The sequence below is a fragment of the Mastigoproctus giganteus genome, chromosome 8 (assembly GCF_048544385.1).
Source record: "Mastigoproctus giganteus isolate SK-2022 chromosome 8, ASM4854438v1, whole genome shotgun sequence".
NCBI lineage: Eukaryota > Metazoa > Arthropoda > Arachnida > Uropygi > Thelyphonidae > Mastigoproctus > Mastigoproctus giganteus.
The window spans coordinates 228674176-228698227 of NC_143582.1; the positions used below are offsets into that span (position 1 = coordinate 228674176).

General features: G+C 37.2%; 1 protein-coding gene across 3 annotated transcripts in view; it reads left to right on the forward strand.

Annotated features, from left to right (window-relative positions):
• The window catches only part of lic (dual specificity mitogen-activated protein kinase kinase lic), a 120275-nt gene that overhangs the window by 6138 nt on the left and 90085 nt on the right, over nucleotides 1-24052 (forward strand). The window contains exon 1 of one of the 3 annotated variants that reach the window (XM_090380541.1): nucleotides 7814-7845. The exons of the other annotated variants lie outside the window; for them this stretch is intronic. The gene's annotated coding sequence lies outside the window, so the exon portion shown is untranslated. Of the gene's footprint in view, nucleotides 1-7813; nucleotides 7846-24052 lie in introns of those variants that run through there. 3 annotated transcript variants of the gene reach the window in all.

A 24052-nucleotide genomic window follows, 5' to 3' on the forward strand; every position in this document is an offset into this window, starting at 1 on the left:
AGCAGCAGTGCATAGCACACGCTTCTTGATTAGACCGGGGTTCGAGCCCGTCACCACCAAATACGGAGGATGCGGAAAGTTCAGGGAATGACCACCGCATATCCTGCAGCAATATGGCCTTAGTTGCTAATGCTCCTAAAAACCAAATAAACAACAAACAACCAAGGTTTAGATAAAGGACGAGATTTTAACGTGGAGTGTGGGATAAAGGATTCCATTCCTGCAAGAATAATTTCACTGACACAATCTGAGCAAACGTTGACATCAGAAGTTTTGAAACAGTAATCCGACCAAGGAAAAGAAGAAAAGAAGTCTTGCAGGTCATCCCATTTTGCATTCTTGTAATGCCAAACAACACGAGGTTGGGAATAGCCATGAGATAAAGGCTCCATTGGAGAAGAGACAATCACCAAATTGTGATCTGAAGTGCCTAAAGGACCTTTCACTTCGACTGTGTACTGAGAAGGGTTGTTTGTGAGAAAAAGATCAAGCGTGTTGGCAGTATGATTAGGATTGTTCGGTATTTAAATTAAATTAAATTTTCTGTTTATACTCTGGGACGACCAAACGGTCAGAGGAGTTCACAAGATAGACAGAATACAAGAAACAGTACCGTATTCAGCAGTCACGGGCTTGAACCCCGGTCACTCAAGGCACGTGCACCCGCGCGCCTGACAACTAGGCTACGGCGGCCTTATTCTTGTTGGTAAATGAACAATCTCTGCAAGGTCATTAGTAATTGCAAAAGCCTCAGCATCTTGACCAGCTGGGTCGTTGTGACTAGAAAATGGAAGCCAACTGGAGTTGTGAATGTTAAAATCACCAAGGAAAATTACCTCACTGTTAGGAAAGTTTGACTGGAGAAAGTCGAGTTGCAAAGAGAGGAAGTCAAAGGGCTCCAAGTGATTAGTGGAGTTGGGAGAACGGTAGAGACAACAGATGAATTTGACACAATGAGGTAGAGATATTTTAAGCCAGAGAAGATCGAAGAGAGGAGATTCCAAATTGCCAAGTCTCTGACAGGGAATATCAGAACAGACATATGCACAAGTACCACCTTTAGGGCGAAAGGAATCATAGAACGAATAATTTGGGCATCTGAGATGAGCAGTAGTTGAATCAACCGATAACTGAGATTCTGTCACTTATTCTGTAACCATTTTTTCCAATTTGAATTTATGCCCCAATGTGTATTTCAACTAAAAAAGGCTCAAGTTGCCTTTAGTTTGAAGTGAAGAATTTAGTTTATTTAACCCTTTGAAAGCCTTATACACTATAGTGGTTACCACCAGTTCAATTAACTCTAATCTCCTCTAGTAAGAATATCCTTTTGTCCCTCCAACTAATCTCATTGCTCTTCTCTGCACCCTGTCCAACAGTTCTATGTTCTTCCTGAAATTAGGTTTCCAAATCTCTATGCAGTATTTCAGATATAGCCAAACTATTGCCATATACAACAGGATGATCACCTCTTTGTACCTACTGGCAAAGTTTCTGTATATATCATTGACAGAATCCCATAAGCTGCTTTAGCAGCCTATTTGCTCTGGTCATATCAGTCTCCATAATCATATGTAGGTCTTTTTCTTTGTCAACTACCTTGAGTTTTCTGCCACCAAAATAATAATTAATTAAAATAAAAAAAATTATTACTGTTTAACCTCCTTTGCCATTTTCCAACCCATCTGCTTAGTTTATCTATATACAGTGAAACTTCCCTTTAACGGACAGCCATGAGGAACGAGAATGTGTCCGTTAGAGAGAGGTGTCCGCTAAGAAGAAGTCTGAGGGAGAGAAAGAAAGAAAAATCGTTATACGTTTAATGTAAAATTAAATTAAAACATATACAGATTTTGAACATTATTTTTGTAAATAATATACAATTACATACACAAGAGGTAAAGAAAAATCGTTAAACGTTTAATGTAAAATTAAATTAAATTATATACAGATTTTGCACAATATTTTTGTAAATTATTATTATTATTATTAGCTATATGGTGCAAGGAAGCCTGCGGCTTATGCTGCACCAGCAAAAAAAAAAAAAATCAAAAAAAAAATCTGAGTTATCCTGAGAGAGAGAAGTAGAAGGGAATCACCAAGAAAGAGAAGAATGATGATATCCAGCTCAGGACCCTGGGTGTGCCAAGCCCAAATAATATACATACAATTGTGCTATGCATATTATGACTTTATCTTAAGAAAAATACATACAGTAATCACTTATTTTCTTCTGCACTTTCTTCCAGCTGATAATTTTGTTTTCAACATTTGTTTGGAGTGAAGAAACCATCAAAAGTCCTTCAGTATCTTCTTCAGCGGCGAAAAACATTTTTAAGTGATTGATTTGTATGACCGTTTCTTCTATATTCATCGGTGGTTCGTTGTTAATATGTACTTCGACAGAATGACCTCCTTCCATTTCTTCATCCTTGAGAGGAACTTCTTGAAAAATATCGATGATAATGTCGTTGATATCAAGAGCACCATCTTCTGTAGCGAGGTTTGGGTCTATATCTTTGTAGCCAGGATCACTTGTAGCGGAAGTATTGTACATTATCAATACATGTTGAAGTCCTTGTTCTTCTTGGTGCTCCACATTGCTGTTCACAACTTCAATTTTTGCGTTTGAGAAGCCAGACTTTACAAAACAGTTCACGACAGTTTGTTTTCTAATTGCGTTTACTGAAGAGGAAATCCATTGAATCGCATCTAGGATGCTGATTTTCTTTGCAAGGTCACTCGCACATGTTACATCGTTCATGTTTGCAATGAGATGTCTTAAAACACGTTTTCTGTAGTGAAGTTTAAAATTTTTTATCATCCCTTGATCCAAGGGCTGACACTCTGCAGTTGTGTTTGGTGGCAGAAAAATGATTTGAATGTTGGACAATTCAATGTGCGGGTGAAATCCAGCATTATCCACGAAAAGAATAATTTTTCTGTTTTGACGAATCATGTTTTGGTTAAAGTGACTTATCCATTCGCTCATGATATCTCGTGTCATCCACGCTTTTTTATTAGACTTCCAGTCAACATCCAAAAGATTCAACTTTATGCCCTTGAAACAACGAGGAGTTTGTGGTTTTCCTATAACAAGAGGTTGTTCAAAGTCTCCCAGCATATTTGTACACATTAGTACAGTCAAGCGTTCCTTAGGAATTTTTCCGCCCTGGCACTTTTCGTTTTTTAGACTCATTGTTTTTTCAGGAAGAGCTTTAAAAAACAACCCTGTTTCGTCACAGTTGTAAATATCCTTAGCTTCAAAATCACGACATAAATCTTCCAATTTGACGGTCCACTCTGTTACTACCCCAGTATCAACGGATCCACTTTCACCACGTACGGTTTTCCAAGAAATTTTATGCCGAGTTTTGAACTTGTCTAGCCATCCCACAGAAGCTTTGAACTCATTTATTCCCATAGATTTCGCAACCTCCAAAGCTTTTCCCTAATAATAGGCCCATTAATGGGAATTTTTTTAGCACATGCGCAACAAAACCACTCATACGTAACATTGTCAATTTGAAGTCCAACAGTTTTTGGGAATAATTTTTGAACCTGATCATTTACGTGTTGCCAAAATTGTTTGAGCAGTTCATTTTTTGTCTTTAGGATGTTGCTTACCTGCGTCTTCCCGATTTTGAATTTTGCAGTGAGATTGCGAACACTATTTTTTTGCCGATCGTACGCATTAATGAGTTCGACTTTATCTTTTAAAATTAAATGTTTATGAGAAGACATTGTGCACTTCACACGACACTGAACAAAACTGAAAACTGAAACTCAAAAGACAAAAGGCTGACCAAATTCTCCCCCCCCCCCGTGCACAGCGAATTCATCAGAAGTTTTACACGTGCCTTAAAATTCTTGAAAAAGGGTTTAGAACCGCGATGTAAACCATGATAAAATTCAGAGAATCGTAAATAGAAAATAAACACACGATTGAGGCAATACGTGGAAGAAACATTCCTAGAAAAAGGGCCGTGAGCTCGCCCGTTGTCCATTATGGGGAGATCAAATTAAGTGCTAATCTAAACGAAACAGTGCAGATTGCCTGTCCACATCCGTTACAGAGAATGTCCGCTAGACAGAAGCTGAAAACACGTTAAATCCAATAGAGGCGAGTTGGGGAGTTTGAAAATGTCCGTTGTAGAGAGATGTCCGTCAAAGAGAGGTGTCTGTTAGGAGAAGTTTTACTGTACTCTCAAAGTAGCTTCCTCTGATTACTACCATTTACCACTGTGCCACCTTTGTATCATCTGTGAACTTGAAACATCTTTGTATATTAAACTTGAAACATCTAAATCAGTATCATTAATAAATGTTAATATACTAATGTAGATGTTTCTATTTAATGACCCCTGTGGTGCTCCACTCGTTAAGGACCTCTGTGGAACTGCACTCATCACATTAGCTCATGAGTGGCCATTTATCGCCACAGTCTCTTATCATTCAGTCATCCCTTTATCCATAGCAGCAACTTACCTCTTAATGTCCACATGGCTCCAATAATGCTCATATTTCTCCAATTTTTACAGCAATTGTACGTGTGGTACAAAGTATCAAAGGTTGCAGAAATAAAAGTACAATGTCAAATACAATATCAAATATTCTTTGCATCCAGTTCTGTTGTCACAACAGAACTGGATGCAAACTGGATGATTGTGATTTGTTAAGAGGCAGTCTTGTCTTACCAATTTAATTGGATACTATGATGCAAAAAGTAATTTTTTTTATCATTTACTTGGATTTCATAATGTTGCACATAAAATACTTGTACAAATTGGAGCAGTGCAGCATTCAAAACAAGTTACAGATGTGAATGAAGGAATATTTGAATGGAAGAAGGCAGTGATTATTAATGAACACTTCTCTTCACGTGGAGTCTCCTAGAGTTTAGTGCTGAGCTGATTTTTGTTGTTTCCTATATTTATTAATGATATTGTTGAAGGTATATCATGCTTAATGTCTAAGTTTAGACATTTTTTTCATTTCCAACAATCAGGCTTGTTGGAAATGAAATAAGACCGTGGGATAATTTTGCAGTCAAATATGAAGTTTTTTGAGTAGTGCAGATGTGCTGCTAAAACACTTCATTGTCATTGATATACAGGAACTTTGCTAGCAGGGATAAGGAGGTGATTATCCCATTGTACAAGGCAATGGTTAGGCTGCATCTTGAGTATTACATACATGTCTGGAGGCCTCATTTTGGGACAAGTGTAGATTTGCTGGAACGAGTGCTGAGAAGAGCAGCAAGATTGGTCAGGGAAACAAGAGTGGTCTTACCAAAGTTTTACCGCGAAAGGCTTCAGTTCTTCAAATTGCAGTGTCTGGAGACTAGGCACATGTAAAGTGATCTCATTGAAGTGTTTAAGGCTTTGAATGATTAAGCAAGCTCAGTGCTAATGACATTAGCATTAATGTCATTAGTAGTGGCATATGATGCAAGATCAACATCAGCAAAAAAAAAAAAAAAAAAACACTTCCCGTTCTCTTCTCCATCCACTCCAAAAACCTGTCCAGTTTCTGTCTAAATTCACCCAAGCCAACCTCCACAATGACAGAAAGAAGCTTGTTCGAGCAATCATTCTTCCTCTTTCTCATTCAAAATAATGTGTGGAATTTTGCCTTCAACTAGTGAGTGTTTGATTGTTGGAACAAACTTCCATCAATTGTGTGGAAGTGGGTAATTTGAATAATTTCAAGGAAGAACTGGACAAACTTTTGTGGGAACTTTATAACTTTCTTTTTGTAGCTGTCTGGACAGCAGTATGGTCTGATGATGAGTATCAGTAAGATGCCTGAAACATCACCTTAAGTGGTTTGGGCTATAAGCTTAATTTATTTTGGTAGCTTAAATTTAACCTCCTTTTTTTTAAGTGTTAAAAGTTTTGTCAACAGTTTAATTTTTGTAATACTTCCTTGATTTAAATTCTTTAATGTTTTGTAAATTTAAATTTTGTAAAATATTTGGAAAGTTACAGCTTAATATTCAGATAGTGTTATCGATATTTTGGTAGAAACTTTTAACTTTTGTTTGGTAGCTTAAATTTAACTTCTCTAGTGGATAAAGTTTTGCCAATGGTTTCATTTCTTTAATACAGTGGATACCGGTTATTTGGGCCACCGGTTAATCGAAGTTTATCTGTTTAAACAGCCATTTATCTGTTTGTCTTATATCTTGCAAAAAGGATTCTTCTGCTCCTATGGTTTTCTTTAGTGACACTCCAATTTCTAGGTAAAATGATATATCTCTTTTGAGGATTACCCTGACATCTAATCTCTCTTGGCACAAGCACATTACAAATATTGCTTCCTCTGCATCTAAAAAACTTGGTTTTCTCTTTCGCTCTCACCATTACTTTTCTCCCAAACAGCTGTTCATTCTGTACAAATCGCAAATCCACCCTACCATGGAATATTGTTCCCACATCTGGGGCGGTGCCTCCCTCAGTTTCTAGATTCCATTCAGAAGAGGGCAATTAGGTTAATTTATGACTTCTCTTTAACAGTCTCTCCACTTGCTGTCTGATAGACTTACTATTTCTGCTGCATGCCTTTTCTACAGATACTTCCATGGGCACTGTTCTTCTGAATTGGCTTCTATAATTCCTGCTCTCTTTCAAAACAGTCCGAACATGTGCCACCACCAGCCAACATCCGTTTACTGTCCAACTTCAAACTCACAGAACCAACTTTTCATCTTCCTCATTTATTCATTGAACTGCCGGTTTCTGGAATAACCTTCCTTTGTACGTATTTCCTGAAAATAAGTCTACAGAAGTTCGAGTCTAATGTCCACAAATATCTTCTTTCGTCTTCTCAACCTCCAACCCAAGCATGGTACTAAATACTATAGGTACCTCTCGTGTTTGGGGTTTTCATAAAAAAAAAAAAAAAGAAAAAAAAGTTGAACTCAGTAACTGTATATAATGATATCTTCCCAAACTTGGATGCGATTGAAGACTGCAACAACTTTCAACAGACTAGGCACATAAAGATGAGAAAAATATACATGGTGTCCCTGAAATCGTTACAGTAAATCAGATGAAGTGCTCAATGGAATAAACCAATGAAAAAAAAGTTATATAAATGTGGGTCACAAAATTCAATAAACTACTTAACAGTTCAAAATGGCACCTCTGTAGCCAGATGGGCAGGAGCAGCAGTGCATAGCACATGCTTCTTGATTAGACCCGGGTTTGAGCCCGTGCTCACCAAAAACGGAGGATGCGGAAAGGTCAGGGAATGACCACCACATATCAACGGAGCAATATGGCCTTAGTTGCTAATGCTCCTAAAAACCAAATAACAACAACAAACAATTCAAAACCTTCGATTCAGTGCCGTTAAAAATTTTCTGTAAGTGCTTTATCACACAGTGGTGAGCTTGTATACATCTCTGACCACAAACTACTATAGAAAGGCACACAGTACTGATACTGATCTCTCAAATTAGCAGCATGAAATGTATGGAACAATGTGTATGCATTAATGGGTGGAGTAGTGATAAAACAATCATTTGCATATTTATTCTCCATTCCAATTTCCTTAAAACATAAAATATTTTTGAAAAAATTCTATCATACTGTTGCCGAGAAATTTTTAGAATAGCTCTAGTTTGTTAACAAAGCATTCCAGATTCATGTTTATAAAACATTTTTCATTATTTTTGGTCCACAGAAGAATGTTACCTCCAATTTGCTGATTGCAGGGACACCTGTATTCAAGCCAGCATGTAGCAGATTGTTGGAACAAACTTCCATCTGTTGTTGTGGAAGTGGGTTGTTTGAATAAATTTAAAGAAAAACGAGACAAATTCTTGGAGGGGATGTGCAGGTGAGGTGGATATATATATATATATATATATATTTTTTTTTTTTTGCTGATGCTCTATAAGCTTCCTTTCTTGCATCATTTGCCACTACTAATATTCTTCACTAATACGGTGGTCTCAGGTAGTTTTTGAATTCTATATAGTGGGATCAATTGATGATGTTAAAAACAGTGAATTCTAAATGGGAGGCCTTCAGGGAATTAACCTTAGAAGCTACTAGGCTTTTCATACCAAGAAATACTATTCAAGATTTAGGTGTAAATGGATGTCAGATGAACTAATGAGCTCGTGGCAGAGAAGAAAAATGCATGGGATACATATAAATTAGCACATGACACAGAAGCCTATAGAAGATATAAGCTAGTCTGTAATCAAGTCAAAGGAGGTTAGGCAAGCGAAGGTTGATTATGAGAAATCCTTGGCAAGGGATGCAAAGAAAAACAACAAAGACTTCTTTACTTATGGAAACTCTAGAAGGAAGGGGATGAATCAGATTGGTCCATTTGATGTTGGCGGTTCGACTGTTCATGATCCTGCTCAGATAGCTGACAAACTGAATGATTTTTTTGCATCTACATTCACACATAAGGAATTTTGTAAGGAAGGGGAGGACAGATGTTTACTAAACTAACAGGAAGCTAAATGATTTTGTAATAACGGAGAGCAATGTGGAGCAGAAATTGAAGTTAAACATAAAAAAGGCACTTGGGGCAGATGGAATCTATCCAGTTATATTGAAGGTGGCAGCGAGGGAAGTAAGTAAACCCTTAGCCATAATTATGACAGCATCCTTAGATTCAGGAGAAGTCCCCGTGGACTGGAGATGTGCAAATGTATCCCCAATTCACAAAGGGGTTCAAAAGGTGACACAATTAACTATAGACCTGTTAGTTTAACTTCTGTTGTGGAGAAAATAATGGAATCACTGGTTAAAGAAGCATTGCAGGATCATCTAGACAAGACTGCAGTAATAGTTAAGACACAGCATTGGTTTGTTAAAAGGAGGTCTTGTCCGACCAATTTGATTGGACACTGTGATGTGGTCACAAAGGAACTGGATGCAAAAAATAATTTTGATATCATACACTTGGATTTCAGGAAAGCTTTTGATACTGTTGCATATGGAGGACTGCTGTACTAAATAGAGCAGTATGGCATTAAGGGTAGTTGCTACAATGGATAAAGGAATGGTTGAGCGGGAGATGACAGAGTGGTAATCAATGGATACTTCTCTTTGTGGACAAATGTTATCAGTAAAATTTCCCAGGGTTCGGTGGGCTCATTGTTGTTTTGTGTATTCATTAATAATATTGATGAAGGTATATTATGCATACTGTCCAAGTTTGCAGATGATACATAGGTTGACAGAGTTGTTAATGACATTAAAGACAGTATGCTACTCCAACTGGATCTAGATAAGTTTGGCAAATGGGCTGAGTAGTGGTAACTGAAGTTTTACAGTGACAAATGCAAAGTACTGCATATCATCATCATCATCATCAGCCATTTTCAATCCACTGCAGGATGAAGGCCTCTCCAGCAACTTTCCAGTTCCTTTTGTTTTGAGCACTGGCCATCCATTTACTACCCACTCATGAATTTCATCTATCCATCTCCACCTTTGTCTTCCAGGTTTTCTTCTAGCTCCTGTTGGATACCATTCTGTTATTTTCTTAGTCCATCTGTCATCATGTCTCGAGCTATGTGTCCTGCCCAAGACCATTTTAGTTCTTTAGTTTTGATAAGAATGTCCTTTACTTGAGTTTGCTGCCTAATCCATGTGTTTCTCTTCTTATCTAACAGTCTGATTCCCAATATAATTCATTCCATTCTTTGCTGTGTAGTTCTCAGCTTCTCTTCCATTCTTTTGGTGCCCAAGTTTCACTTCCATGAGTCATGGTGGGGAGTATACATTGGTTCATTATTTTACGTTTCAGACAAACCGGGATATTGCTCTTCAGTATGTGACTATATTTCCTGAATGCTATCCATTCAAAATTTATTCTTCTCTTGACTTCCAGCCATTTATCATTATTAGAGCTAATAACTTGTCCCAGATAAGTACAGTATATGACTCCACCTTTTCAATTACTGCTCCTTCAATCATTATTTCTCTTTCTGTGGCATACTTGTTCATCATTACTTTTGTTTTAGCCATATTCATCTTTAGTCCAAAATCCTTACTAACTGTGCAAAACTGATTAAGATTTTCCTCTAATTCTTTGGGATCATGGCTTATGACCACAATGTCATCTGCAAATCGTAAATGGTTTGCCCCCCCCCCCCCCCCCGCCGCCGCATACATACTACTCGGACTGGCTCCAATCATTATCTAGCAGAGTAGAGGTAGCAAGATTGTACACTAGGTTATCCGGAAAACCCCCTAGAGAGTTAACCAATGGGTGCAGTCCGGTCTACTAACTAGCTTCCGCCCTGCGAACACCATTTTAGAGCTGTACCCTCAAATGCAAGTCCATATCCCTGTAAGGAAGTTTGGATCTCGCCATGGTGTTCATCATAACCTCAAAACATGTCAATCATACTGCATGATGGAAGAGATGGGGGAGGGTTGACCGGAATTAGCTCTGGAGACTAAACATGGGTTCCACTGCTTCAAGCCTCCAATAAGCAAAGTGGTAGTATTGCACCGGTTGATGAGAGTCATCTAATACTTATACAAAGTGATTACTACTTCCTTATCCTTGCTAGAAAAGTGTCCATTTATCATTGACAAAACCTCATGTACTGGCATGCTGCATGTCTGCACTGCTCAGATCATTTCATGTCTGACTGCACAATTACCTCCACATCTTTTTCATTATCCAGTACCCTGAGTGTAGTACCACATGGTTAATAAGTTATTCTGGGGGTTTCTGCTTCCCATATGCAGTATACCTTGCATTTATCAATGTTAAACTGACATTTCTCAGTCGAACAACCCAATTTCCCTAGATAGACGATAGACATCAGGGTGAGCTACTGCTCACCCTGATGTCTATCGTTAACCACCCTGCCAAGCTTTATATCATCTGAAAACTTCGTTATTAAGCCTGATATACCTCCATCAAGATCATTGATAAATATCAAAAACAACAATGGGTCCAGTACTGAACCCTGGGGAACTCTACTAATAAAATTAGTCCACAAAGAGCATTCCCCATTGATAACCAGTCTGTCTTATTCTACTTGCCCTTAATGGCACTTTGCTGCAGGTTGTATAGCAGTCTTTTATGTGCAATGGTATCAAAAGCCTTCCAGAAATTCAAATATATGATGTCAAAATTATTTTTTGCATCCAGTTCCTTGGTCAACGCATCTGAGTAGTCTATCAGATTATCTAGATAGGCTGCCCCTTAACAAATCCATGCTGTGTTTGAAGTATAATTGCATGTCTGTCCATATGCTTCTGCATTACTACTTTAACAGTGATTCCATTATTTTCCATGGAACAGACCTCTAAGCTAATAGGTCTGTAATTACTCATGTAGTGTTTTGATCCCCATTTATGAATTGGGGATACATTTGCACACCTCCAGTCCATAGTGACCTCCACCTGAATCCAAGGGTGCTCTCATGATTATGTCTCATTTGATTATCCCTGCAAAGGAAGCATGCTTGCCTCCTTTCTAGTGATAATCAAAGGAGGCATGCTTGCCTCCTCTACAGCCTGCTATAGTATAGTTGAATAGATTTCATCTGCCCCAGGTGCCTCTTTTATGTCCATCTTCAACAGTTTCTCCTCCACTTTCTTTTCAATTATCACAAAGTCATTTAGCTCCCAGTTAGTTTAATAACCCTCTGGCATCTCTTTCCACAAACAATTCCTCATGTCTGAATGCAGATGCAAAATACCTTTAATTTGTGTGCAACCTGAGCATCAACAGTTAATGCATAGACCTCAAGTGACCCAATGTGATTCAGTCCCTTCCTTGTACTGTTAATATAAGCACAAGTCTTTGTTGTTTTTCTTTGCGAGAGACTTATCATAATCTGCTTTGGCTTGCCTAACCTCCTTTGTGACTTCAATACAGACTAATTTATATCTACCTTAAGAGCCTATGGTAGATATAATTTCTGTATCACTTGATAATGCAGCTTTTTTTAGGTGTTGTCTCCATATTTGTACAAAGTATTCCAATTGTTCTTGCACAATTGCTTTATATGGTGGGATTATGACCTTATTGCTACAAGAAAATGTTCAATAAATCACTGATAGGACACCATGTGTCTTTCTTGCCACCTGTCTTTATTGCTCAGAGAACTTCATACCTGGCCCTTTCATAACTCTCAATCCTAATCCTCATTGATTGTTTTAATTCGACACCTACCAAGCTTTTAAGTTATTTTGGGATTGCTATTCCTGAAAAGGTAGACTTTTCTTCTCCCCCTCCCATTTTGCCTCATAGTTGCCGTTTTTGGCCACCCTTGAATCCTCTCCAAGTCATTCTGAAGGAGCAGTTCTTGGTTTTGATCATTAACCACTCTCCAAATCTTTACATCATCTGCAAATTTTGACATTATGCTCTCTAACCGTTCCTTGATGTCATTAAGAAAATGACATCAACAAAAGAAGCGATTCTTGGGAAAACCAAATTCTAATGTTAGCCCAATCTGAAGTGTAACTATTTATTGAAACTCACTGCAGCCACCCTGCAGTTTATCTTAGAATCTTACCCATGATACAAAGGTGTAATCTCATGAGGGACTCTGTCAGAATAGTTAATCATCTTAGATGAACACAATTTCCATTTTTAACAAAGTTGTATCCTTCCAAATTCCATTTCTAACTACATGTCTCTGTATTGCCTCCATGGCCTTCCCTGTAACTGAAGTCAGACTAACTCATCTGCAGTTACCCACTTCACTCTTAGTACCACTGTTATTTATTCCCTATACATTCTCTTCTTCCAGCTTCCTTAAAATTACTGGATACATGCCATCAACTCCAGGACCTTACTGCCTTTATGCTTGAAAGTTTTACTAATAAACAATCTGCTATAATTTTAATATTACCAAGTCATTCTTCTGTGAAAATTGATGCAAAGTAACTGTACAATTCATCAGTTCAAAGTACCTATACAATTCAGGGGTTATCTAAGAATTCTCAGCACCCATTATGCAAAGGTCCAATCTGGTTTGTTTCCTCCTTCATTATATTCACATGAGAAAAACCCAGTGGGGTTTTTGTGTGTATATCTCATGTGTATTTTTTTCAGCCAGTGGTTGATTGTTGGAACAAATTTCCATTTGCTATTGTGGAAGTGGGCATACTTTGAATAAATTCAAGGGAGAACCAGAAAAAACTGTTGGAGGGAATGATGTGGGTATTTTACTTTCTTGCATCATTTGATACTATTAATTTTAATACTCTTTGTCCCTATTCTTTTCTCTCTTACCCAGCAATTTCTGTTACTCAGCCTTTGCCAGGCTAACCTTTTCTATGATACTGCTGACTGTTAAGAGATCAGCTTGCTGTTATAAGTTTCAAATACTTTTTATCACTCTGTAACTTTCATATGCCATTAAGTACTAAGATAAATATAATGTACACCTTTTAACTAAGACTGAAAAATTGTATAATTCTTGGTAATAAAGAAATTATTAGGTTAAAAAAAGTGATGAATAATAAACTTCAAAGGTATGGGCAGTTGAAGGGTTCTGAAGAAATCAAGGAAAAGAGATAGCAGATGGGGTAAACATGCTACCATGCACATGGCATTTTATGAGATTTAAACTTTAAGTCCTTCTTGCGAAGATGATATATCACAAGCAGAGGAAATATACATCATTTTCAAAAGATTGTGTAGCAGTAGGAGCTTCGAATGGCTATATTTTTTGATGTATTGGTCTGGCAGTGGTAAGTGTGGTACCATTAAACACATAAACATAGGAATTTTTTCACATGCAAGTTATTTTAGATGTGAAACAGGAAATTCTCCAATCAAAGTGGAGTACATTACTGAGCAGTATGTTTTTATGTGAAAAAGTTTTTTTCAGCCTGACATGAGTTTAAAGTGAGATTTGGTTGCAGAAATCTCAAAAAGAAAGTCAACAGTTTCAAAATTAGTAATCTTTTCACACAAAAACATGCCACCATGTAGTATATTGTACCTTTTTTAAAGAATTTTCCTTTCTCTCTTAGCTAGTGATTTCTGTTACTCAGCCTAGCAAAGGCTGAGCAACAGCCTGGCAAAGTGAAGTAATCTAGCAAAGGCTGGGTTAATAGAAGCACAGAAGTAACAAAAAAAAAAAAAAAAAAGAAAAGAAAACTTCCATGTTATATATTTATTAACACCAAAGTCACAAATGCCACATTATATAAAACAAAAAGCTGCTTTGCATCTTTTCTTGATTGTACTGCACAAAATAACTAATATTATACATTAATGGTTGTGTGGATATAAGGTTAGATCATTTCAGTATTGAAATGGTATAAGCCATTTGGAAAATCAAAAACCAAATGAAAAAAATAAACCCAAGGAATATTTTTAATGTTCAAAAGACCAGTATAAAATAAATGACTGATATTTACAATTTAAAATGGTTCAAATGTTAGCAGTGCATTGGGACTAGTGCAACAGTTCATACGGTAGGTTGCAGAAAAGTTCTGAAATGGCATTGGCCAGGGCCACGAAATTGCTAATAGATTTGTTAAAAATTTTTTTTTTCCTTCTCCATGCACTGCTAACTCAAATTTCTTTAACTTAACTGTTAAGTAAAAACATTTTGGATAGCAGCGTATGCTGCATGTAAAGAAAATTTTTGGGCATATCACTTTAGGCATATGTGTCATGGGTTTGCTGCCCTGGCCTAGACCATTTGGAAAACAAGAAACCAATTTAAGAAAATAAAAAATCAAGGAATATTTTGGATTGGGACTAGTGCATCATTTTGTATGGTGGGCTGCAGAAAATTTAGCATCAGCAGAGGCATATGATGCAAGAAAGCAAGCTTATACAGCATCAGCCAAAAAAAAAAAAAAAAACCACTTCCCATTTCACCCATCCAAAAGTTTGTCCAGTTTGAATTTATTTAATCTATCAACTACGACAGATAGAAGTTTGTTCCAGCAATCAACTATCTGCTTGCCAAAGGCAAGTTTCCGTACATCTATTCTACAAGTGTCTTTCCTCAATTTGAATTTATGCCCCCTCAGGTTCATAATCTGGGCAAGAGGAATCTCATCAGCATTGAGCCTGCTCAAACCACTCAAGGCCTTATACACCTCAATCGGATCACCTCGCAGGTGCCTAATCTCCAGATGCTGCAATTTTTGGAACTTAAGCTCTTTCTTGGTAAGAGCACCCCTTTGTTCCCCTCACCAGCCTTGCTGCCCTTCTCTGTATTCATTCTAGCAACCCTACATCCTTCCTAAAATGAGGCCTCAAGGTGTGGCCTGACCATTGCCTTATCTCTGCCAGCAAAATTCCTGTATATCATTGACAATGCCCCGTGGCCTGCTCTGGCAGCCTGTCTGCACTGCTCAGATAACTTCATCATCTGAGTGCACAATTACCTCCAGGTCTTTTTCATTCTCCACTACCCCAAGTGTAGTACCACACAGTTGGTACGTTTCTCTGAGATTGCTGATACCCATATGCAGTACTTTAGCATTTGTCAATAGTTAAACTTCAGTTGTCACTTCTCAGCCTATCTGCCTAACTTTTCTAGATCCTGTTGCAGTAGCATGCTGTCATTACTTTCAGAACAACCCTGCCAACCTTTGTCTCAACTGCAAGTATTGCTGTGTATTATATAGACAGAATTATAGAATGACTATATGAAAACTAACTAAAATATTGGCAGTTTTCTAATTAAATTGATTACTGAATTTCTGCATTTTCTGTCTTTGGCATCACAGTTTAATCAGATGATAGGTGGAGCAGAATAAAAATAAAATTAGAATGTGTCATTCCATTTAGAGATAGATTCTGATGAAGCAATAGGAAGCCTGATATTGCACTGACTGATAGGTAACTGTGTAAATGTGTTTGGTTGTTATAATAAGAATGATCAATTACAAGAGTGATAATTGTTTACATTTTTTTTTTTTTTTTTTGTGTGTATTGCAGAATGCAAGATGATTATATTACTTATCTTTCCTAATCAGTTTATTTTCTAGTTCATTATCAGTTATCAACTAGGAGTGCTTTGAGATTGGAAATGATTTCAGGTTTTACTCCATTCATCTTTTTTAACATTAACTAAGTAAAACAGTTATGATGGATTTTTTTTTTACAAATATTTAATCTAAAAATTTCATCTTGTCTGGCAGGTAAAAAAAAATTAAGAGCACAACTCCTGTAAATACCTATTATAGCAAATGGTCTGTGTGTGTATGTAGCCATTTTAGCTGTTGTCATATTGCCCATAAACAAACGTGTTTAAATTTTTTTAAATCTATGGTATTTTATTGTATTTCCAGTTGAACTTTATTTATTTTTTAGTTATTAGTTATTTCATTAGTTATTTTTTTATAGTGTAGATATAGTAAGTGTACCAAAAAAAATCCACAAGTGTATTGGTGTATTTTATTCATCAATCATTTTTTAAAAAAAAGGCAAAAAAATAGTTAAAAATGAGCACTGTAAAAGTATACTTAATTCTGATACTGTGTTGGATAATACGAACATATAATACCTTTAGTAACATCAATGTTGTTATCGAAAAAAAAAAAAAGTGAAATCAAGGACATAACCAAAGCTATGTGGAATATTCATATGGTAACAGGGTATGGGGTGCATTTTTTGCATGAATGTAGGGAATGTTTTTGTGTCTATACTTTTCGAAATAAAAATTGACGTAGATCAAAAGTGAATACCATACTAGAGGAATACAAAATTTCTAACAGACATAAATAAATTTAAAAAAAATAAAATTATTTTTTGTGTACAGTTTATGCCAAAAACAATTTTTAAATGTTACACCGAAAACAATGTTTAATGCCAAATGCTGTGTGACCCTCTTGAGAGCAGTTTCTTTCCTATATGACAGTAGTCCCAGTTACAAGGCCCAAGGGTAACCATGAAGACAATCCATGGTTTAGGTTAGAAATTGTTTACACCAATGCACTCACGAAAGGATTAATAGTAATTTTTCTTCCTCTAGCACTATGTAAATTGTTGGTATTTGAAAATTTGCTGGCATACCATATATTTTGTTATTTTAAATTAAATAAACATAATATTAAATTATGCTTGTAATCCAACAATAGAGTAATAATTTAAATTTAACCCCCCCCCCCCCCAAGTTTTAAAAAGTTACATGCATTCAAACCCAAAAATTTTACGGAAAAAGAAGACAGCTGTGGAGTAAAGAAAGTTGTTTTGAAACTGTCTTTTAAATCTTTATATTAAAGATTGGATTAAAGGTTATGTTAAATCCTTTCATATCCATATTGCTGAAATTTTTTTCATGCTAAATTCTTAGCATGAACATAGCCCCTCATATTGTTTACTATGTCCATGCTAAGAATTTAGCATGAAAAAAAATTCGCCAAAATGGGTATGAAAGGATTTAATTTGCAGGTGGTAGATGACTTCCATCAACCGGTGAAATACCACCACTTTGCTTATTGGAGGCTTGAAGTGGTGAAACCCATGTTTAGTCTCTAGAGCAAAGTTTCCGGCATCCCCCTCTCCCCATACTTCTCCTTCAACCCATGCACAGTACTGAAGTACTATAGTTTTGATACCTTTCGTGTTTGGGGTTTTCATAAAAAAAAAAAAAAAAAAATATATATATATATATAGACCACAACAGGGAGAGTGTGTCTTGTGCAAACAATCATTTGACAAAGGCTTGTTGGCCACTTGGTGACCATAGATGAAATTTGGATTTGTTCAAAGGCCAAATAGTAGTCCATAGAGTTACTTAATGTAGATCTTAATACAAAAAATTTATAAAGATACCATCAAGCTAAAAAGGATAAACAGGTTTTTTTGGAATAAAAGGGTATTCATTGATTTCAGACTGGCTGTGAATCTGTTAGGGCTTATTGTTATTCTTTCGTGCTACTGAAATTTCATGAGCATTTAAATGCCAAATGCTGTGACATTTTTGAAAGTAATTCCCTTCCTATATGACAGTAGCTCAGTTACAAGGTCCAAGGGTAGCCATAAAGACAATCAGTGGTTTAGGTTATAAAATGTCACACCCATGTTATTTTTAGATGTATAGTTAGGATTTATAGATACTTTAGATGTACCCATTTCCAGCACCAAATAAACTTTTTAAAGGGTGACAGTGATAAATGAGTTTTTGTATAGTTGAGGAGTGATTAAAAGACTAAGATGGTTCTGTGTGACAAGTCTGGAAAAGATAAGGGAACATTACTCACGTATGTAGCCCTTGAGGTGACCATATTGAATAAATGTTGATTATTTTCCAGATTGTGTCATTCTTTTCATGGTAGGCCAGAAACTTTTATGTTAAAACTTAATCTTTCACTATCAGTGCTTAATAAAACAGCTGTAAAGCCCAATGTATTCTATGTTGTATATTTTAATCTATAAAAAATTTAGAGATTTACCTCAATGTTTTGCTTAGAACACTTTAGTATGACACACCCCTTGAATTTAAATGAACATAAAACTTTCTCTAATGAATTCTCTCACCCAATGATTTGACGCATCTGGAATCGATAGCTAAGGAACCCTAAAACACATCAAATCACCAACACACAACTATGAGTGAAAGAAGACATTATGTCCAATAATAAAATCAAACGAAGAATGATTACAGCATATGGTGAATAAAATAATTGAAAACTATCAGTGCATAAAAAAGCTGTGAAATGTGAATATTGGTTCATTCTTTCCAGCACTTTGATATATTCAGCAAGGGCAATTATTATTATTATTTCACTCCTTTCGGCAGGCACACCTTTGCATAAAATACACCATTATGAGTTAAAAGTAAATAAATGCACTATTTTACCATATGAGTTTTAAGTTTTTCACTGAAGTTTTATAACGTCAGTCTACATTTAATACATGATTACATTTCAAGGTTATACTGAACTCCTTCAGGCCTCCATATGAGCCCTTATGGCCTTGTGCCATAATGAGTGGATCTTCTCTTGCTTAGTCAATATATTTTTATTTATTTATTATTCTTTTTTTTTGAGGTAGTTGACCAATATTTATTTTGCATTTCAAGAATGCAAAATGGGATGATCTTTATATTTTGATTCCTCCTGTAGTTGAATTACTGTTTGAAATATTCCATTCCTAAAATTTCAGATTGTATTCATTCTGAGGAATACAATCATTTGTAGGATTTCATTCCTACAAAATTATTTTTGTAGGAATGAAATCCATCATTCCACTCTAAATTCTTATCTTTTATCTAAACTTTGGTTTTCCAATAAGTGTGCAATAGCTGTTCAAGACAAGAATGTAACATATCATTTAGCTTGTATTCAAATCTCTAGCTTTGTTTTCTATATATATACTAAAGTTTGCAAAAATTGTAAAATAATTGTTATTCGATTTTGAATGCTAAGAGTAGAAACTTACCTCTTGTCCACATGTCAGTCAAGACTTCTTAGGGGTCTTGCCAAATCCATTGGCTGCAACTTCTGTCCTATACTCACCTCTCCTAACACATGATGGTTCTGTTGCATCCTCAACTAAAGATAAAGCTGACTTATCAGCATTGTACATTTCTTCCAGCTTTTTTATCAAGAATCTTGGTAAATCACGTACCATATCAAACACTCCATTCAGTGCCTCCTATGAAAATCTTGATGCCAAAACAGCTCCAGATCATGGTGGAATTTCTCCATTTGTTCTCAAAACCTGTGCTCCTGAGCCTATTCTTATTTTGTATCATCTCTTTACATTTTTTTTTTATTCCACTGGCATGGAAATTTGCTCATATCCAGCCAGTTCTAAAAAGAGGGACAAATTGTTCCATCCTTCCAGTTATTATTGTGCTCTTTCCAAGTAATGGACAAATCCATCAACTGCCAACTCTTAAACCATCTGAAACCTTTCATCTGATCAGTGATTGCCAGTGTATTTTCTGTCATAGTTGATTGGCTTATCTACCTAGCAGGTAATTGATTGGTGGAACAGACTTCCATCTTTTGTTGTGGAAGTTGATAGCCTAAATAAATTTAAGGCTCAGCTGGACAGGCATTTGGAACGAATGGAGGGGTGAAATTAGCATTAGCATTAGTAGAGGCATATGATGCAAGAAAGCAAGCTTATTCAGCATCAGCCAAAAAAAAAAAAAAACCCCACTCCCATTTCACCCCTCTGTTCGTTCGAAATACCTGTCCAGTTGAGCTTTAAATTTGTTCAGGCTATCAACTTCAACAACAAGTGATGGAAGTCTGTTCCACCAACCAACCACCCGCTGGCCAAAGGCAAATTTCCGCACATCTATCCGACATCCGTCCTTCCTCAATTTGAATTTATGCCCTCTGAGGTGATTATTCTGAGCAAGATGAAGAATCCCATTGGCATTGAGCATGCTCAAACCATTCAAAGCCTTATACACCTCTATCAGATCACCTCGCCGGTGCCTAGTCTCCAGACTCTGTAATTTGCAAAACTTAAGCCTTTCTTCGTAAGAGCAACCCTTTGTTCCATTCACTAATCTTGTTGCCCTTCTCTGTACCCGTTCCAGCAGTTCTACATCCTTCTTGAAATGAGGCCTCCAGACCTGTATACAGTACTCAAGATGTGGCCTAACCATTGCCTTATACAAGGGAATAATCACCTCCTTATCCCTGCTAGAAAAATTCCTGTATATCATTGACAAGACACCATGAGCTATTCTTGCAGCTCGTCTGCACTGCTCAGAGAACTTCATATCTGCATGCACAATTACCCCCAGGTCCTTTTCATTCTCCACCACTGTCAGTGTAGTACCGCAGAGTTGATATGTTGCTCTGGGGTTACTGTTTCCCATATGTAGTACTTTACATTTTTCAATGTTAAACTTCATTTGCCACCTCTCAGCCCATCTGTTCAACCTTTCCAGATCCTGTTGCAGCAGCATAGCATCAGTAGTGTCCTTAACGACCCTGCCAACCTTTGTATCATCTGCAAACTTGGACATTAAACTTGATATCCCATCATCAATATCATTCATAAACACCGAAAACAACAACGGACCCAACACTGAACCTTGAGGAACTCCACTAATAACATTAGTCCACGTTGAGCAGTGTCCATTGATTACCACTCTCTGTCTTCTGCCACTCAACCATCCCCTTATCCATAGCAGCAATTTGCCTCCAATGCCACACTGCTCCAATTTGTGCAGCAGTCTTCCATGTGCAACAGTATCAAAAGCCTTTCTAAGATCCAAATATATAATATCAAAGTTATTCCCTGCATCCAGTTCTTTTGTGACTACATCATAGTATCCAATCAAATTGGTCAGGCAAGACCTGCCCTTAACAAAACCATGCTGTGTCTGAGGCTATAACTGAATTCTTGTCTAGATGATCCTGCAGTGCTTCTTTAACCAGTGCCTCCATTAATTTACCTGGAACAGAAGTTAAACTAACAGGTCTATAATTACTTGTGTCAGCCTTTGATCCTCCTTTGTGAATTGGGGTTACATTTGCACATCTCCAGTCTATGGGTACCTCCCCTGAGTCCAAAGAAGCTCTCATAATTATGGCTAGGGGTTTGCATACTTCCTTTGCTGCCTCCTTTAATATAACTGGATAGATCCCATCCACCCCAGGTGCCTTTTTTATGTTTATCCTCAACAATCTCTCCTCCACTTTCCTCTCAGTTATTACAAAATCATCCAGCTCACTGCCAATGTTTATTTTACCTACATCATTCTCCTTCCTGAATAACTCCTCATGCGTGAATGTAGATGCAAAATACTCGTTTAGATTGTTAGCCACCTGAGCAGGATCCTCAACTGTTGAACCATCAATATCCAGTGGACCAATCTGATTCATCCCTTTCCTTCTCGAGTTCAAATATGTAAAGAACTCTTTTCTGTTTTTCTTTGCATCCTTTGCCAAGGATTTTTTGTAGTCTGCCTTTGCCTGCCTAATCTCCTTTGTGACTTGGTTACAGACCAACTTATATCTATCATAGGCTTCCATGTCACCCATTAATTTGTATGTATCCCATGCATTTTTCTTCTCTGCCACATGTCTCATTAATTCATCTGACAACCATTTAGGCCTAAACCTTGAACAATATTTCTTAGTTGGTATGTAAAGCCTGGTAGCCTCCAAGATTAGTTCCTTGAATGCTTCCCATTTAAGCCGACCGGGCTAGCCGAGTGGGTAAAGTACCTGCCTGGCAACCCAAAGGTCGTGGGTTCGATTCCCGCCTCGGGCTTGGATCAAAGTACAGCAAAAACCTTGGGAGGTGCAATATGGCCACAGAAGCCGATGCGCCAACAACTACCAAAATCAAAAAAAAAAAAATCAAAAGCTTCCCATTTTGAGTTTGCTGTTGGTAACATCATCAGTTGGTCCCACTGTATAGAATTTAAATACTGTCTCAGACCATCATAGTCGCCTTTACAAAAACAAAAACCCTTCCCTTTACCTCTGATGGTAGTTACCTCCTTGAGTAAATCCCACTTCAACACACTGTGATCACTGCCACCTAGTGGTTCATTTATCTGCAGATTCTTAATGCATGAAGAATCACTACTGATAATCAGATCAAGAGTATTGCTCCCTCTTGTTGCCTCACGAACATGCTGATGTAGAAAACAATCATCCAATAAATCCACAAAAGCCTTGCTAGTGTGCGAGTGACCACCCCACAAATTCCAGTCAATATCTGGGAAATTAAAATCCCCCATTATAAGACTCTCTGATTTACTGGCCCACTCTATTTCCCTGTACAATATCTTATTATACTCATCAGAGTCATTAGGCCTATAGCACACTCCTACTCTCAATTTTGATTTCCCTATGCTTATGTCACACCTATGCTTATGTCACAAATAAGAGGGCTTTATTTTTTTTTTTTGGCTGATGCTGCATAAGCTTGCTTTCTTGCATCATATGCCTCTACTAATGCTGTTATTTGGTGGAAATATTCAGTAAAATTCTAATTGTCCTCCTTGGAAATTGGCTAGCATTTCCAAGGCGTTTGATCATGTTTGCGCTAAAGGTCTTCTAAACAAACTTCCACTGAATTGCCAACTTTTTTTTTTTTTTTTTTTAACCTTCAAGTGCTGGTGTTCTCAAGGGTTCTTTCTCCCACTTGTTTACCCGTGTATCTTAATGACTTTCTTGAACTAATTGGAAATCCTATCCATAGTTTTTCTGATGGTCTCACTACATTCCACCTTCTGGTTTGAGAAAACTTGAGAACGAAGGGTTGCTCTTTCTTCGTAAGAGCAACCCTTCGTTCCGTTCACTAACCTTGTTGCCCTTCTCTGTACTCATTCCAGCAGCTCTACATCCTTCTTGAAATTAGGCCTCCAAACCTGTATAGTACTCAAGGTGCGGCCTGACCATTGCCTTATACAAGGCAATAATCACCTCCCTATTCCTGATAGAAAAATTCCTGTATATCATTGATAAGACACCATGAGCTACTCTTGCAGCCCGTCTGCACTGTCAGAGAAATTCATATCTGCCTGCACAATTCCCCCAGGTCCTTTTCATTCTCTACCACTGTTGGTGTAGTACCACAGAGTTGATACGTTGCTCTGGGGTTGCTGTTTCCCATATGTAGTACTTTACATTAGTCAATGTTAAACTTCATTTGCCACCTCTCAGCCCATCTGCTCAACCTTTCCAGCTCCTGTTGCAGCAGCATAGCGTCAGTAGCGTCCTTAACAACCCTGCCAACCTTTGTATCATCTGCAAACTTGGACATTAAGCTTGATATGCCATCATCAATATTATTTATAAATACAGAAAACAACAATGGACCCAACACTGAACCCTGAGGGATTCCACTAATAACATTAGTCCACGATGAGCAGTGTCCATTAATTACCACTCTCTGTCCTCTGCCACTCAACCATCCCTTTATCCATATCAACAATTTGCCACCAATGCCACACTGCTCCAATTTGTACAGCAGTCTTCCATGTGCAACAGTATCAAAAGCCTTTCTAAGATCCAAATATATAATATCAAAGTTAATCCCTGCATCCAATTTTTTTGTGACTACATCATAGTATCCAATCAAATTGGTCAGGCAAGACCTTCCCTTAACAAAACCATGCTGTGTCTGAGCTATAACTGAATTCTTG